Raw genomic sequence first — 14418 nt, 5'->3', positions numbered from 1 at the left:
AAAGTATGGGTGAGCGACAAGAGAGAATTTCTGCATCAGCTGGAAGTTCTTTCTAGTTTCTATGTTCAGTCTCTCTTAGTGTACCAAGACTCCTTATTTTGCTTCCATGACAGGAGATGGCTTCTCTGTCATACTTTGATACCCTCTGGAAATGTTCTAACCCCCTGACTACTTTCTCCCAAGTCCCTATATTGGTAATTCCAGACAGTAGGGTATGATTGAACTCTTCTGTGACCCCTCACATCATAATCAGGGCTGATCCCTGGTGAAACTGTAAAATTTGCCCTTCTAGATCCCCTACCCCTCTGGTCACAGACTCTTTTCAACAGCTCACCAAAATAGGGCCAGTGATTCCAGTTCCAAAATGCCTGCCATCAAAGCTCTTGCTCCCTTAGGCAGCGCACTCTTGATACTTATGATTGGTAACAACTCAAAGGTTATTCCTCATAGGATAAAATGATTTAAAAGATGCACATTAAAGAAATTAATCTGTAATGGTAGAATTTCAACTGCCAGTGACAGGCAGATGGAGGTGATCTATTGGAGGCTCTGGGATGCATTCCTAGAACAGTTTCCAGAAATAAGCAGTTATAATCTCTCTCTGATTTATATCTATCAGAACTTACTTTCAAGATAGAACTCAGTTTGAGGTGCCCCAAACCCAGCCTTAGGGGAAAAATGATCAACATTTTGTCAGCTTTTGCTGACAAAAGCTGGGTGACCGCTCACTGAATACAGATGGAATTCCTATTTGGAGAGGGAAGTGGCCTTAATTCTTTTAGGCTTGAGCCTGTTTGAAAGCTGCACTTGCTATTTTGATGGGAATAATTAAGGGTTGGCTCTAGAGTCCTGTTTCTATTCTCCTTGTGACTTCTCTACTAGAACATACAGTTCTTTTTTTTATTTTTTTATTTTTTTTTAATTTTATTTTCACTTTTATTCAAGTGCTAACACACAAACACATTGACATTCTCTCCTGAAAATGTAGTTCATGATGTCTGTTCTTTTTTTTATTAATTAAAGAAAAAAAAGAAATTAACACAATGTTTAGAAATCATTCCATTCTACATATGCAATCAGTAATTCTTAACATCATCACATAGATGCATGATCATCATTTCTTAGTATATTTGCATTGATTTAGGAAAAGAACTAGCAAAACAACAGAAAAAGATATAGAATGTTAATATAGAGAAAAAAATAAAAATAATAATAATAGTAAAAAAAGAAAAGGAAAAAGAAAAAAAATGTATTACTAGTGGTGCATACTTTGGTGAAAACACAGATTTTGTAAAGCTCTGGATAGGTAACAAGATTGGGCTTCAATATTCAAACTATTAAAACCTAGGTGAGTATCTAAAAGAAGGCCATGCAGGATATTGTTGTCATAAGGAGTCCCAGGAATAGGTGACTGTGAACAAGTCACTAGTGCAGTAGAGCCTATGGCCACCCCACAGAACAAGTGAGGTTATTCATGCACTGCTGAGATCAGGTACACACAAACTGCTTGGGAATAAACATAGCTCCAATATCACCACATGACCCCTAAGGCCACCATTTCAGATAAAGCAAGGAATTGAAATCTCTCTATGGGTAAACTGGCATAGTAGTAAAGCACTTATGACCTAAATTCAGTAACTATGTGAGCTCAGAACATACAGTTCTTAACCCACAAAGCAACTGTCCTGCCTCCCCTAGGGGCCCAAGGAGCAGGGATAGGTGCTTCCCATCAGATTTCCTTTTCCTGAGCTTGTGATGCCTGTTATTTCATTTTAATATTTAGAGGAATGTTAGTGTTTAAAATGGAATTGATCAACATCATTACCATACTTTCCCCAAATTTTATTTTTTTGCTGGGCTTCTCTACAATATGGCACCATCATTCTCTTGGTTTGAAGCTTGGAGTTAACTTTGATTTCCACCTTGTGATGGTTAAGTTCACATGTCATCTTAGCCAGGGTATGGTGTCCAGTTTAGTCAAGCAAGCACTGGCCTGATTGTTGGGAGGGTATTTCATGATTTTAAATCATTAATCATTTGACTGCATCTATGGCTGATTACATCTACAGTCAACAAAGGAGATGGCCTTCAGCAATGAGAGAAGTCTGTTCCAATCAGTTGAAGGCATTAATAGGAGAACTGATGATTTTAGCAGTCAGAAAGAAGGATCTCTATCTCTACTTCAGCCAACCACCTTCATCAGGGTTCCCAGCTTACAGCCTGCCATATGGAATTCAAACTTGCCAATCCTCAAGGTCACCTGAGCCAATCCCTATAATAAATCTCAGTGTTTATGCACATGCACACATATATGCGCGCACACACACACACACACACACACACACACACACCCTGTCGGTTCTGTTTCTCGGCTGACCATGACTAATATACACCTTCTCCAGCTCCCTAGTCATCAGTTTTGCCTGTTCATCCTTTGAAACATCCAGGAAATTAGCCCTTCCTTTCCAACCCCAATGCTGCCCCTAGTTCAAACTCTTCATTTCACACTTATCAGTCCATTCCTTGACTCTCTGAGTACTGCTGGTTTCCTTTTCTTTAACTTCTCTTTTAACCTTGTCTTTCCCCTGCTCAAAAACTGTTGATAGTTTTTCATAGATTTCTGGTTAAGGTTCAGACTCCACTCCACCCACTAAGGCTTCCTACCAGTTCTGTCTTTTAAGAAAAGTGGCCTTCCATGGTGCATGTTACCTGCTTTTTTGCCTATGGCTGATATTTTTCTTGTCCCAAATATCCTTACCTCTCTTCCCTCCCCCCTCCTATCCTCTCCCTGAATCCTTTAAGGACCAAATCCAATCCCCTTCCTTCATGGAATCTCCTCTGTCTACTGAGTCAGTAGCAGTTCCCCCATTTAAACTGTTTTATGATTTATTTATTTAATAATATATTTTTATACTCTGTCTTTGGGCACTTTTTTGGTTGCAAATTAATTCAGGGGAAGGATGTTTTACATACTTTTTTTTGGTAGCACTTAGCACAGTGTAGGATATTGGTGTGTGGTGAATCATTAGTGACTGCCTGGTTCTTTCTTTCTTTCTTTCCTCTGGGCACACCTTCCTTTCAGTCACAGCCCAGCCCTTACCCCTAGGAAGCTTCCCTTGTGAATGCTGGTAATTTTTCAACGTGTCAGTATCTTTGTCCACTCTGCTTCCTGAGTCCTCACGGTGCCCTGTTTCTTATCTGAAGCTTAGATGTCTTTGAGAGGCAGTGTGGTCCAGTGAAAAGTGCAGAGGCTTTGGGGCCAAGTGGATCTGGGATTGAACCTCAATTCTGCTGCTTATTAGCTGTTAATTTTGAGCAAGTTATTCAATCTCCTGTGACTCGTTTTTTAACAACTGTAGAAGTAGGAAAATATTCTTTAGGTAAAGGTACATAACAGTCCCTCAGTGTACATTAGTCCTCCTCTCCTACTTCATCCCTCAAATTCTGCCCCTTCCATGTGGCCCTTCCTGAATATTCTGTTTGGTACTCAATTCTTTTCTCACTGAAATCCTATAATGTTTATGATGGTGAAGACTTAGGAAATAACAGAACTGAAAGGATTTATTAGTTTAAATCTCTTGTTTTAGAAATCAGGAAACTGAGGCCCAGAGATGTTGAGTGACATGCTACAAGCATATCAGAGATGGCGAATGGCAGAACCAGGTCTGATTCTTAGACCTCCCAGGTCCTGGGCAGGTGGTATCAGCACAGCGCTGTCCTCACTGTCCCCAAGCCAGCACATGTACTCGTTTAGTTCAGGATGTCTCCACCCCCACAGCATCCCTTACAATGCTGAATGAATGTGGAGAAGGTGCATATAAATACATGTTGATAAACTGTTTCTCTGTGTGTGTCTTATTCCCCTGGTAGATTATTATATTCCTCCAGGCAGGAAACATACAGACTTTATGCTACTCTTTGTCCCTTTTTGGTATTCAGTACAGACTTGTTTATAATCACTGAAGGTTAATTTCAGGCCTAAGAAAAAGGGTTTTTGCAGCTGGACAGGAGGCTCTCTAAATGGTTCCCTGGGCTGTCCCAAATATTCTGACAACCTTGTGAGCATGATTCTTTGGAGTGTCCATTTATGAGGCACTCCATGGGGCAGAGGCCTGTGTTTGTAGCCCTGGTGCTCTCTGCGGGCCACTTTGTCCCCCATTCTGTCCTCCTCCAGCCTCCCCCTATTTCCATCTCCACCCCCCACCCACTCCTGTTGCAAAGCTGCTCTCCCAGCTCTGGCTAAGAATAAGTCCTTATGGTTGCATAGCAACAAGTTTGGTTTCCTTTACCCCGCCTTCTCCTCCTCCTCCCACAGAAGTGCCTGAGCTCTAAATTAAAGGTAGTATGTCAGGAGATGATGTTATCCCTCAAATGCCCCTAAATCTCAGGGTTGTCCCCCTTATAGCTGTTAGCTTATGGGAATAGGAGCTGTGACCATTTGGCTCACTTTCCTGTCCCAGCACCCAGTATGTAGGTGTTCAATAAGTATCTGTTGGATAATGAAGGAAAGAATAATGTTCTCAGAATTCCTACAATTGAGAGGTGCTTCTGGGATTTGGAAATGTTATTATGGATTCTGGGATGGTGCATAATTCATCTCCTGGCTATATGTTTCCCTCCTCCCTTTTGCCAGCCACCTAAGCAGCTGATATAGCTTTAGAAGGCACATATTTCTTTATCTCACAGGCATGTGGATGGTGAATATGTTTTCCTCTTTCTTTTCTGGGAACTGGTGGTTCAGTCAGTCCACACAGTTATTGAATCCAGTGAGAGGAACCAGTTGAATGGAGCTTCAGGATCCCTGCCATGGGAAGCTTGTAGTCTGAAAGACAAATTATCCATTTTGGTGACAGGAGTGTGAAATTCTACTTTCAGGGGAAGAGGAAACTCTGAGCTGTGAAGCCGCAGAATACCAGGTTTGAATCCCAGCCCTGCTGGTTGTGAGCTGTGTGACCCTGAGCGGGTCTTGTATTTAGCTCATGGGTTGTAAGAATTATATGAGAGAAATCTCAGAGAATCTCTCAAAGTGCCAGAAACAAGCGTACCCAGAAAGTCCTGCTCCACTTTAGTGGAGAGACAGACACATATCAAGAAATGCTCACTAATCCGAGTGGTGCGATGCCTTGCCATTGATAGGCAGTAGGCAGGGAAGGGAGACATGGAGAGAGTCTTGGTTTCAGGGTAAGAGGGAATGCTGTTTCTGGCTTATTATATTTTCTTTTTATTCTTTTTCTGGCTTAAAAACAGTGTTGAATTTCATAACTGATTCCTGATTATCCTGTGTTTGTCTCCTTCAAAACATCCACGCATAGCATCCCAAATTGACTTAGTGTAAGTCCCCGGGAAGAGTGGGAGGTTCAGGGTCCAGAGGGAGAATGGCAAGTTCAGCTGCTCCTCTGAGGTTGGAAGAGGAGGTTGGGGAGAGGCCCCACTGTTCCAGCTAAAAATAGCAGCAACTGCAGCAGCTACTAAGGGAGCCACCTGAAGTCAGAAACTGGGGCAGCCCCAGGTGCATATTCCCTGCAGAGAACTCAGAGCTTTGCTAAACTGTTTCCTGTCCCCTCCACATGGACACTGGACACTGCCTAATCCTGTGTGTCACTGTGCCTGCCCACAGTGGGTTGCCAGCAGCCCTTTGAGTCCTACACCCTGCTTCCTCCTCCTTTCCACCTCACCCCCTTTCTCTTGCTCTTCTTCATTATTACAACAGTATCTATTTACTAGGCTTTTTACACACCAGTCACTCTGTACTGTGTTCTCAAGCCTCAGTCCTCTGAAAGTTGGAGATAGTATCCTGGACTCGTGGACTGTCTGTAAAACAGTTGAAGAGCAAATATTGAATAAACATGGAATAGATGAGATAACATGTTCCCTTCCTGTATGAGTTGAAGCCATTAGTATTTGTGGGAACTTCTGGGTTCTTTCTCAAGAAAGCCCGAGAATTTCCTGGTTTAAAAAGGTGAGGATGGAGTAACCAGTGTTTCGTGAGATAAGCATGCCCTTCTCTCAACTGCTAGAGCTTATGACTTGATCTTGGGAGAAGATTCAGACATTTTAGCCTGTCTCCTCAGACCCCTCCACGTTTTCCCCAGACTCGTTCTCAACCGTTGATTAATCCAGTGATTGATAAATTAATTGACAGTCTCATTAACAAATATTTAAGGAACATCTGCTAAATACCAATATAGATAGGAGGATGTACTAAGTCCACAGTTTTTCATTCTACCTGCACACTGAAATCATTTGGGTTACTTTAAAAGTACTGAGGCTCAAACCTCACCCTAGACCAATTACATCAGAAAAACCTCTGGGGCTGGGATGCAAGTGTAAGTAAGTATTTTTTTAAAGTTTCCCGGGTGTTTACACTATGCAGCCAGGGTGGAAAACCACTGGTCTAAATGCCCTGCTCCCCCATTTCCTTCCTATCACATTGTCACTCCTTGCCCCTCTTTTGGTCACAGCTGCCGTTACCATCAGTGTGACATACCTGAAGATGTCACTTGCACTCACTGAAACATAGCCAGCATGCTACTCAGTTTACACAAATGTTTATTGAGCAGCTATCAAGTGCCCAATATTAGAAAGAAACAATGATGGGACTGACAGTGTATTGACATAGGCACTTCATTTCCTTGAATGTTTATCTGGTTGGCCAGAAGCCAGTTTTTCTGATGAATGGGATATCTACAATTTGTCCTATTTCTACCCTCAGTGGAAGAGGATCAATGTTTATATCTGGTGAGTTTCAGTTAAATGGAGATTAAGCAGGCTGTGAAAAAGACACAGAAATAGATGGAAGGCAGGCAAATAGGGAAGGATGCTAAAGGGGCAAAATGTTTTAATCAGGTAGGTGTTCAAGAATGCACTGTCGAGTTGTCTAAATTGTGAAAAGGTAAAAGTAAATAATATGCCTGCTAATAATATCTAAGGATTTGAACCCTTATGAGGTACTTTGTTCTGTGTTGGACAAAGTGGATATGACCTTGGCACTCAAAGAACATGCATTGTAGCTGGGGAATTACAATCATTGTGCAAAAAATAGAGCTGTAAGTGCTCAGTTGCCTTTACCTGACTATAAGGCTATTGGGAGCTTGGAGAAGGGAAGGTATCAGTGTGAGCTGGAGCAGTACTACCTTAAGTATGGTCAGTGGACCAGCCCTGCTCTGCCAACTGTTCATTGTCAGTCTCTAATGAGAAGTAAAGAAATTGAAAGAAATAAATTAGAAACTTTTATAGTAGTTATCAGAGTAATTTTATGTCCACTGAATCTAAAAAAAAAAAAATAGGGGTTATATTTTGCTTTTAAAATTGTATTTCTCAAGACATTTTATTTTATTTTACAAAAATACTGTTCTATGACAGGTTAGAATAAAAAAGAAAAAGCAAAACAAAATAAACCCAAACTGATCCTTTACTATAGACTTGAGAAGTGCTGGATTGCAGTAGTGGAAATCTGAGATGCCATGACCAGCAGGAGAAGTACCAGAAGTACCAGAAGTACCAGAAGGTCAGAAGAGGCAAATGTTCTATCTGATATTGAAAAACGGAATAAGAGTGTGTCCTGGAAGCCTCAGATCTATCATGCATTATACTCTAAGACCATGACTTGGTCGATGCTGGAAGTGTACCTTGTGCTTTATATGAATTATTTTGATGACTTGTCCCGTGACCCTATCTGGTAATAGGGCTTTCACCGTTTCTGTTTAATAGAGATCCGAGGTGGGCAAATAATATGTGCAGGGTCCCACAGCTGGTAAGTGGTGGGCCAGCATTTTGACCCTAGAGCCTGATAGTTTCCAACCCTCATTTCTACCCCATGCAGCCCCTCCAGGGGTCAGGGAGCATGGAAACAGGCTTTGCCCATCCAGGGGCTCCAGAGTAAGAGTGAAGAGAAGGGCAGGTCCCGCAGATTGAGATTATGGAGCTCTGAGTTGTCCTTATAGGAAGGGGTCTTACCTCCAGGGGAAAAGGCAGGTGTGGACTTTTATCTGGCAGTTCCTGATCTTGTTCTCTTGTGCTCACTTTCAGAGGGGACTCATCCTAATTTGGGCCTTTTATTAGACTTTGAATTGTTCTTTCATCAGATTTTGCCAATGGCATTTCATCAATCCATTAAAAAAAAACTTTTTATTTTGTAGTAATTATAGAGCCACAGGAAGTTGCAAAGACATGCACAGGGAGTTCACGTGCACCCATCACCCAGCCTCAATCACTGTTAACATCTTACATAGCTATAGTGCAATGTTAAAACCAGGAAATTAATATGGGTATAATCCACAGAATCACTCATCCGTTTTTGCTCCCATATTCTGGGTTTGTTTCAGTGTGTTACTTTTCCTGGGAGGGTGTTACATTTTAATAGAAACATCAGAAAGCTGTTAGACATATGGAAGAGGGAGAGGGTAACTGGTCTGGCAGCCAGGTCATGCCCAGAATGTTCTAAGGGAGTAGTGTAGTCTTGTGTGTAGGTACTGTGTGTAAATGCCATGCATTATTTAGCTCTCCAGACTTAGCACTTTTTCAAGGCACATAATTGGCCCTCAGCAAATGTTTTTTTTTAATTGACTGCTTAATTCAGAGCAGAAAAGGTGTGTCCAAACATTATAGCTGCATTCCATATTGCTTACTTCCAGTTTATCCCTCTATTGCTCTTGAGAGCAGAGCTAGGATTAGTGAATGGGGAAAAGACATAGGGGAAATGTCCTGACTGAATTTATGTGAGGAGTTAATCAGGAATGGAAATAATAAAGCAGATAAGTTGTTGACTCCCAATACTGGCAGTGTTTAGTCGGAGGTAGACCATCAGGAATGCAGTGGAAATGATTCCTGCATTTTTAAATACTCAGCCGAATGGTTTAAATGGACACCTTTCCTTGTTTCTGAGATTTCAAGAATTTGCAGTCATGGACAGAAATAGGTCAGTGGGAAGAGGGTCCCACTGTGGGTAGGGGGTTTTCATGGAGTTTGAGGTAACAGCAAAATATCTTTATCTAAGAACACCTTAAAATTTTGAAAAGACTGTATTTGCTTTTAAATGAAAAGTCAGAGACAGTTAGATATAAAATCCCTTCTCTAAGTTTCTCTGTGTCACCTAAGGAATTGGTCTGGGGAGTATTTGGAGTTAACCTGTAAATCATATACTCATCTTCTTTTTCAGGCAGTATTTGGCAACATCAGTCCCAGAGAAAACACTGGGAGCTGGATTCTACCTACAGGTGATATGTTTTTGTCATGTTAATCACGTATTCAAATTAAGGGGAGGATTTTTGAAATTTCTGTTCGAGGAAATGAAGAAGGTACTGAGCTAATCAGATTTCTTCCAGGTGAAAAAGAAAAAAAAAAAAAAATAGAGCAGGAGTCTTAAATCAGGCCATGTAAGAAGGTTATTATATATTCATATATGATTATCCTATAAAGTATGAACTTAAATGATTTACGTTTTTATTTCATTCCAGCTGGCAGGGAAGACTCAAACTCTTCTTGTCATTTGTTTTAAAAATCTCACCCAAATAAAAGCTCTCTTTTTTTAAGGTGGGGACTTAGGGAAAGGGAGTTAAGAAGACACTAACGCATTTATTGCCTTTTGTTTGCCAGGAATTTACATATATTATTCCATTAGTTTTCACCATGATCCTAATGAAAATGGCTATTTTAACTTCCTTTGGGGACACAGTTAGTGAGAAATAGAGCTGGGATTCAGAGACAGGTCTATCAAACTCCAAAGCTAGTGCACTCTATGCCGCTTAGTGTTGACAACATGCCATCTCTGGCAGAATCCAAACCTACCATGTCCATGAATAGATTTTAGAACTAGTCTCAAACCCACACGTGTCATTCCATGTCTGCAGGAAAGCTTGCCCAGGTGGCAGATGTTTCCACCATTGCTAATAACCTTTCTGTAGTAGAGTCAGATTGAAGCATTCAAACCCCTGCTGCACTCAACAGCAAATAGTCCCCAGTCCTAATTCCTGTCCATGCCACCTTCCTCATCCCAGTGCCTCTGTAATGTAGGATCCTGAAGGTGAACAGACTTGGGGCTTTGACAGTTTCCAGCTTGCCTGCTGCCCAATGTCTAATAATCCTAGCCTAATTTTTTTAAGTCTTAGAATTGTGTTCTCAGTCTCATAGTAGGCTTTGAGAGAACCAGAAGACTGTCTAGTACAGGGGACAACAGATCACTGTACCTGAATATGCTCTATCCTTGCTTTGTCACTTACCAGCTGTGTGGCTTTAAAAAGTGCCTTAGCTGTCGAACCTCAGTTCATTCACCAACAAAAAAGGGATAGTGATAAACTTCTCTATTTCATTTTCTAGGGTTAGTGAGAGAATCAGATGATATTAGTATCTAGAAAACTTAGTAAGGCATAAAGTGTTATGCAACTGTAAGTCTGGGGAATGAGATAGAATGATCCCATCTCCCCTGGAAAAGCTTTCTTCCACAGGGAGTAAAAGCCAGCACACACTTCAGGGTAGTAAAACATCAGCTCTTTCTGGCTAACCAGGCATTGTCCCATTAGAGGCAGACTTGATCTCTGTGGCTCCTTTTTCCTGAAGAGCATGGCTGTGTTTCTTGGCTTGGGTTACTGAGATAATTCTTCCCTATCTTCCCTTTCCAATGAACATGAAGAGGTTAGACCTGAACTAAAGCTGCTGGCTGAAGCTTTCCAAAGGTTCTGGTTTGGTGGACTGTGTTCTGCTCAGCTTAATTTGCATGCTCGTTATGTAAATATGTAGGCTTGTTAATCTTCATTAGAGGGTGTTAGCCAAGAGAAATGGTATTTCTAAAACCATATATATTACCATGGGAAAGAAAGATAAAAGTAAACCAAATAAAATTTAACGATTTTGATGTCCTAAAAGCTTCCAACGAAGACTAAAAAGCCTCTACTCTGTATTTGTTCAATAAATAAGCCAATGGCTTCAAGTTCTTCCTGAAAGTGGGGCATATATCCTAAACAAATAAAAAAGGCAAATTTTATTTTAGAACAGAATAACCTGAACACTAGAGAATATACATTTTGCTGTCATTAATAAATTTGGATCCACAAGGCCGTTTTCATAGTCTTTTTTCCATGTAGACTTTATGGCTTTTTTTTTTTATTGTAAACTTTTTACTCAAGTATAACATACATACAGAAAATTACACAAACCATATGTGTAGAGATCAATGAATTTCAGCCAGTGGTCACACGTGAATAACAGCATCTAGATGAAGAAACGGAACCTTACCACCACTCAAAACACTGTGCCCCGGGTCCCTTCTGTTCACTAATCCCTCTTCTCAAGGGTAATTTCGATCATGACTTTCAGCACCATAGATTAATTTGCTTGCTTTGAAACTTAGTATCTAAGTGAAGTCTAACTATCTATTATTTTGTGTCTATCCTCTTTTGTTCAACATTGTATTTATGAGATTAATCCATGTTGTGTTTAACAATTGTATGTCATTCTCATTGCCATGTAGTATTCTAGTCTAGTATATAAATATACCACAACTTGTTTATCCATTTTATGGTGTAGGTATTTGGGCTGTTTCCAGTTTGGGTCTATTATGAATAAAGCTGTTATGTGCAATTCTTGTATATGTCTATTGATGAATACATGTATCCTGTTTTGTAGAGTATATATCTAAGAGGAATTACTGAGCTGTAGGGCATGAATATGTTCAACTTAAAGAAATACTCTGTCTGAGAACTGCCAGTTTCCCAAAGAGGTTGTAAAAATGTACTTCTCCACCAGCGGGTAGGAGACATCCAGTTGCTCCATATCTTTGCCAGTACTTGGGATTGTCCTTTCCATTTTAGCCATTCTGGTAGATATGTGGTAGTGTCACACTGTTGGTTTTCATTTGTATTTCCTTGATGACTAATGAAGTTAAGAACCTATTCGTATGTTTATTATTGGCTATTTGGATATTTTTTTTTGGAAAAGTGGATCTTCCAGTATTTTTCCCAGTCTTTGCTATTGAATTATCTGTCTTTTTCTTAATAAGTTGTAGATATTTATTTATTCTGGAAATGAGCCCTTTGTGGATTTATGTACTGTGAATATCTTCTTCCAGTCTGTGGCTTACCTCTTCATGCTTTTTTTGGCGTATATTTGGATGAACATACGTTGTTAATTTTATTAAAGTTCAATTTATCCCCTTTTCTCTTTTATAGTTTTAGTGCTTTTGTATCCTGTTTAAGAAATCTTTGTTTACCCTACGGTTTTTACTAAAAGCTTTATTGTTTTACTTTTTTACAATTAGATCAGTGATCCATTTGAAAGTGCTTTTTGTGTATGTTGAGGGAGAGCTTTCCCCCCTGTTTTGCCATACAGTTGGCCTAGAGTCATTTGTTGAAAAGATTGTATTTTTTCCACTGCACTGTCATGTCACCTTTGTCGCTAATTGGGTGACCATGTATATGTGTGGGTCTATATCCATGCATTAACATTTGGAGGTGCCACCAATTGACTAGTACTACCTGAGTTTGATTGTATTGAATAAGTGGCTTGACTCTTGGCAGTTTTATGAATGACTAAGAGAGACCTGGACAGAATCAGAGGTCCAGAAAGTGTACAAATATAAAATCCGCTGACTCACAGACTGTATTTAGATATATTTCTCCAAATAAAAAACATTAATAGAATCACAGTATGTACTGGTTAACTATTCTCTCTAGTAGAAAAAGGATATACCATAAGAGATGGAATTTAAAGAACACAATACCTTGTTTCAGTTTAGATACATTTTCATGCAAAGTTCAACTGAAAATGGTTGTTGCTTTGTCTAATGCCAGTTCTTTTTACAATTAGAGAAACAGTTCTCTGAATACAGGCTGGTTTTTGCCCATTTGTTGGGGTTCTTCACATTGGTCTCATCTGAGTGCTCAGGAATTAGACACCCAGCGTCTTTAATTCCTTGCTTAAAAAAAAAATTAGAGCAGTTAGAGCTTTTCGGAAAAGTCATGCAGACATTTCCATATACCCCCTTCTCTCACACACAGTTTTTCCTTTTATTAACATTTTGAATTGCTTGCTTATTTTAATTACTCTGTGGAAGGCCTTTTGTTTGTGTCCAACAACTTCTGGAAACCAGAAATCTTTCAGATTTTCTAAGATCATAAGACAGCTGGACTTGAGATGCTGCTAAGGTGGCGTTTCCTAAGATGGATAAGGATCCATTTTCCAAGGGCCCCCATCACACTTAAACTATGGAGGACATTGACTCTCTGGCCAAACCCTAATCCATGGAGATAATATAGCTCCTTTCCATCAGTGATGCCCTGAGTGGTGGATGAAATAGAGTCCTTCCTAGGGGACCAGATCAAGGCGTCTTTAAGATCAGAGAATTACCCTCCCCTCCAAACCATCTCTTGGGACTGACTTGGAAGTCTAAGTTGTCCTGAATATAAATTATTGTCCAGCAAACAAACCTCACCGGAGCAATACCTCCTTTGTAAGTTTCCATTCAACCATAAGTACAATTGAGCACCTTTTGTGTACCAGCACTCATTCCTGGCCCTTGATGGGCTTAGTTTACCTCTGAATGTTAAATGAGATCCTCTACTTAAATTTTGGGCCTGATGAAACCTTGCCAGTGCTTGATTACCTAACCTCAACTCTTCCCCATCCCTATTCTTCCATAACCAGACTTAACTAAGTATTTTGTGACGAATCTCACCTTCCTGTCCTTGATTGTGCCCCTTGTTGTACCTCCATTGTGACTTGAATTAGTCCATAATCCATGTCCTGTTAAACAGAATGACTCCAATTTGGATGGCAGGTTTTGCATCGTAGTAACATGCCCAAACTGGGTACCTGCTGAAGCCCTGATTGCCCTATGCAAGTTCTTAAGTATCTTGAGATGGTGCCCTGCTATTCTGGGGAAAGCTCAGGACAGAGAATTGTCCTTGAGAAGAATTAATCTTTTTCGCTTAGTACTGTTCATATGTAGGGGTCCTGGGTTCACCCTGTACCCAGTGACAAATGGTATAATGGTGACATGAAGTTTAGACTGTGGTATAATGTTTCCATAATTGTCATGTCTTGTTTCAGTCAGGAAAAAAAGTTCTGGTAACCATAAGTCTTTGCCCTTCTTTGATGTTTTCCTTTTACCCATTTACTCTGTGTGTACACAGAAAGGCTAGAGATTTTATTTTGGACTTTTAAATTTGTGTTCTTTTAAAAATAAGCATTTAAAGACGGTTTCTCTGCTTTGTTTTTTGTAAAATATTTTTAGTAATCTTTGCACATTTAAAAATATATGTAATAGAATCACAGACTTTCAGAACTTAGAGATATTAGATATCATTAGTCCAGTCTTGTGGCTAAACAATATTGTGGGTTTTCTGTCCCTGGAGATATTTTTAAATGTCTATAACAATCACAGGAAGTCAGAGCTGGAAGAGAACTGTGAACTGTGCTAGGCCAGTA

General features: G+C 40.1%; 1 protein-coding gene and 1 long non-coding RNA gene across 10 annotated transcripts in view; both read left to right on the top strand.

Annotated features, from left to right (window-relative positions):
• Positions 1 to 14418, top strand: part of KALRN (kalirin RhoGEF kinase) — a 758640-nt gene that overhangs the window by 104706 nt on the left and 639516 nt on the right. The window lies entirely within an intron of this gene.
• Positions 1 to 14418, top strand: part of LOC143648305 (uncharacterized) — a 64414-nt gene that overhangs the window by 40737 nt on the left and 9259 nt on the right. Inside the window, exon 2 of the long non-coding RNA XR_013158500.1 lies at positions 9158 to 9215. This is a non-coding gene — a long non-coding RNA (uncharacterized LOC143648305). The remainder of the gene's footprint in view (positions 1 to 9157; positions 9216 to 14418) is intronic.

The sequence above is a fragment of the Tamandua tetradactyla genome, chromosome 10 (assembly GCF_023851605.1).
Source record: "Tamandua tetradactyla isolate mTamTet1 chromosome 10, mTamTet1.pri, whole genome shotgun sequence".
Taxonomy (NCBI): Eukaryota; Metazoa; Chordata; class Mammalia; order Pilosa; family Myrmecophagidae; genus Tamandua; species Tamandua tetradactyla.
The sequence above is the reverse complement of the archived record's forward strand: the minus strand, read 5'-3'. Positions and strand labels throughout refer to the sequence as shown.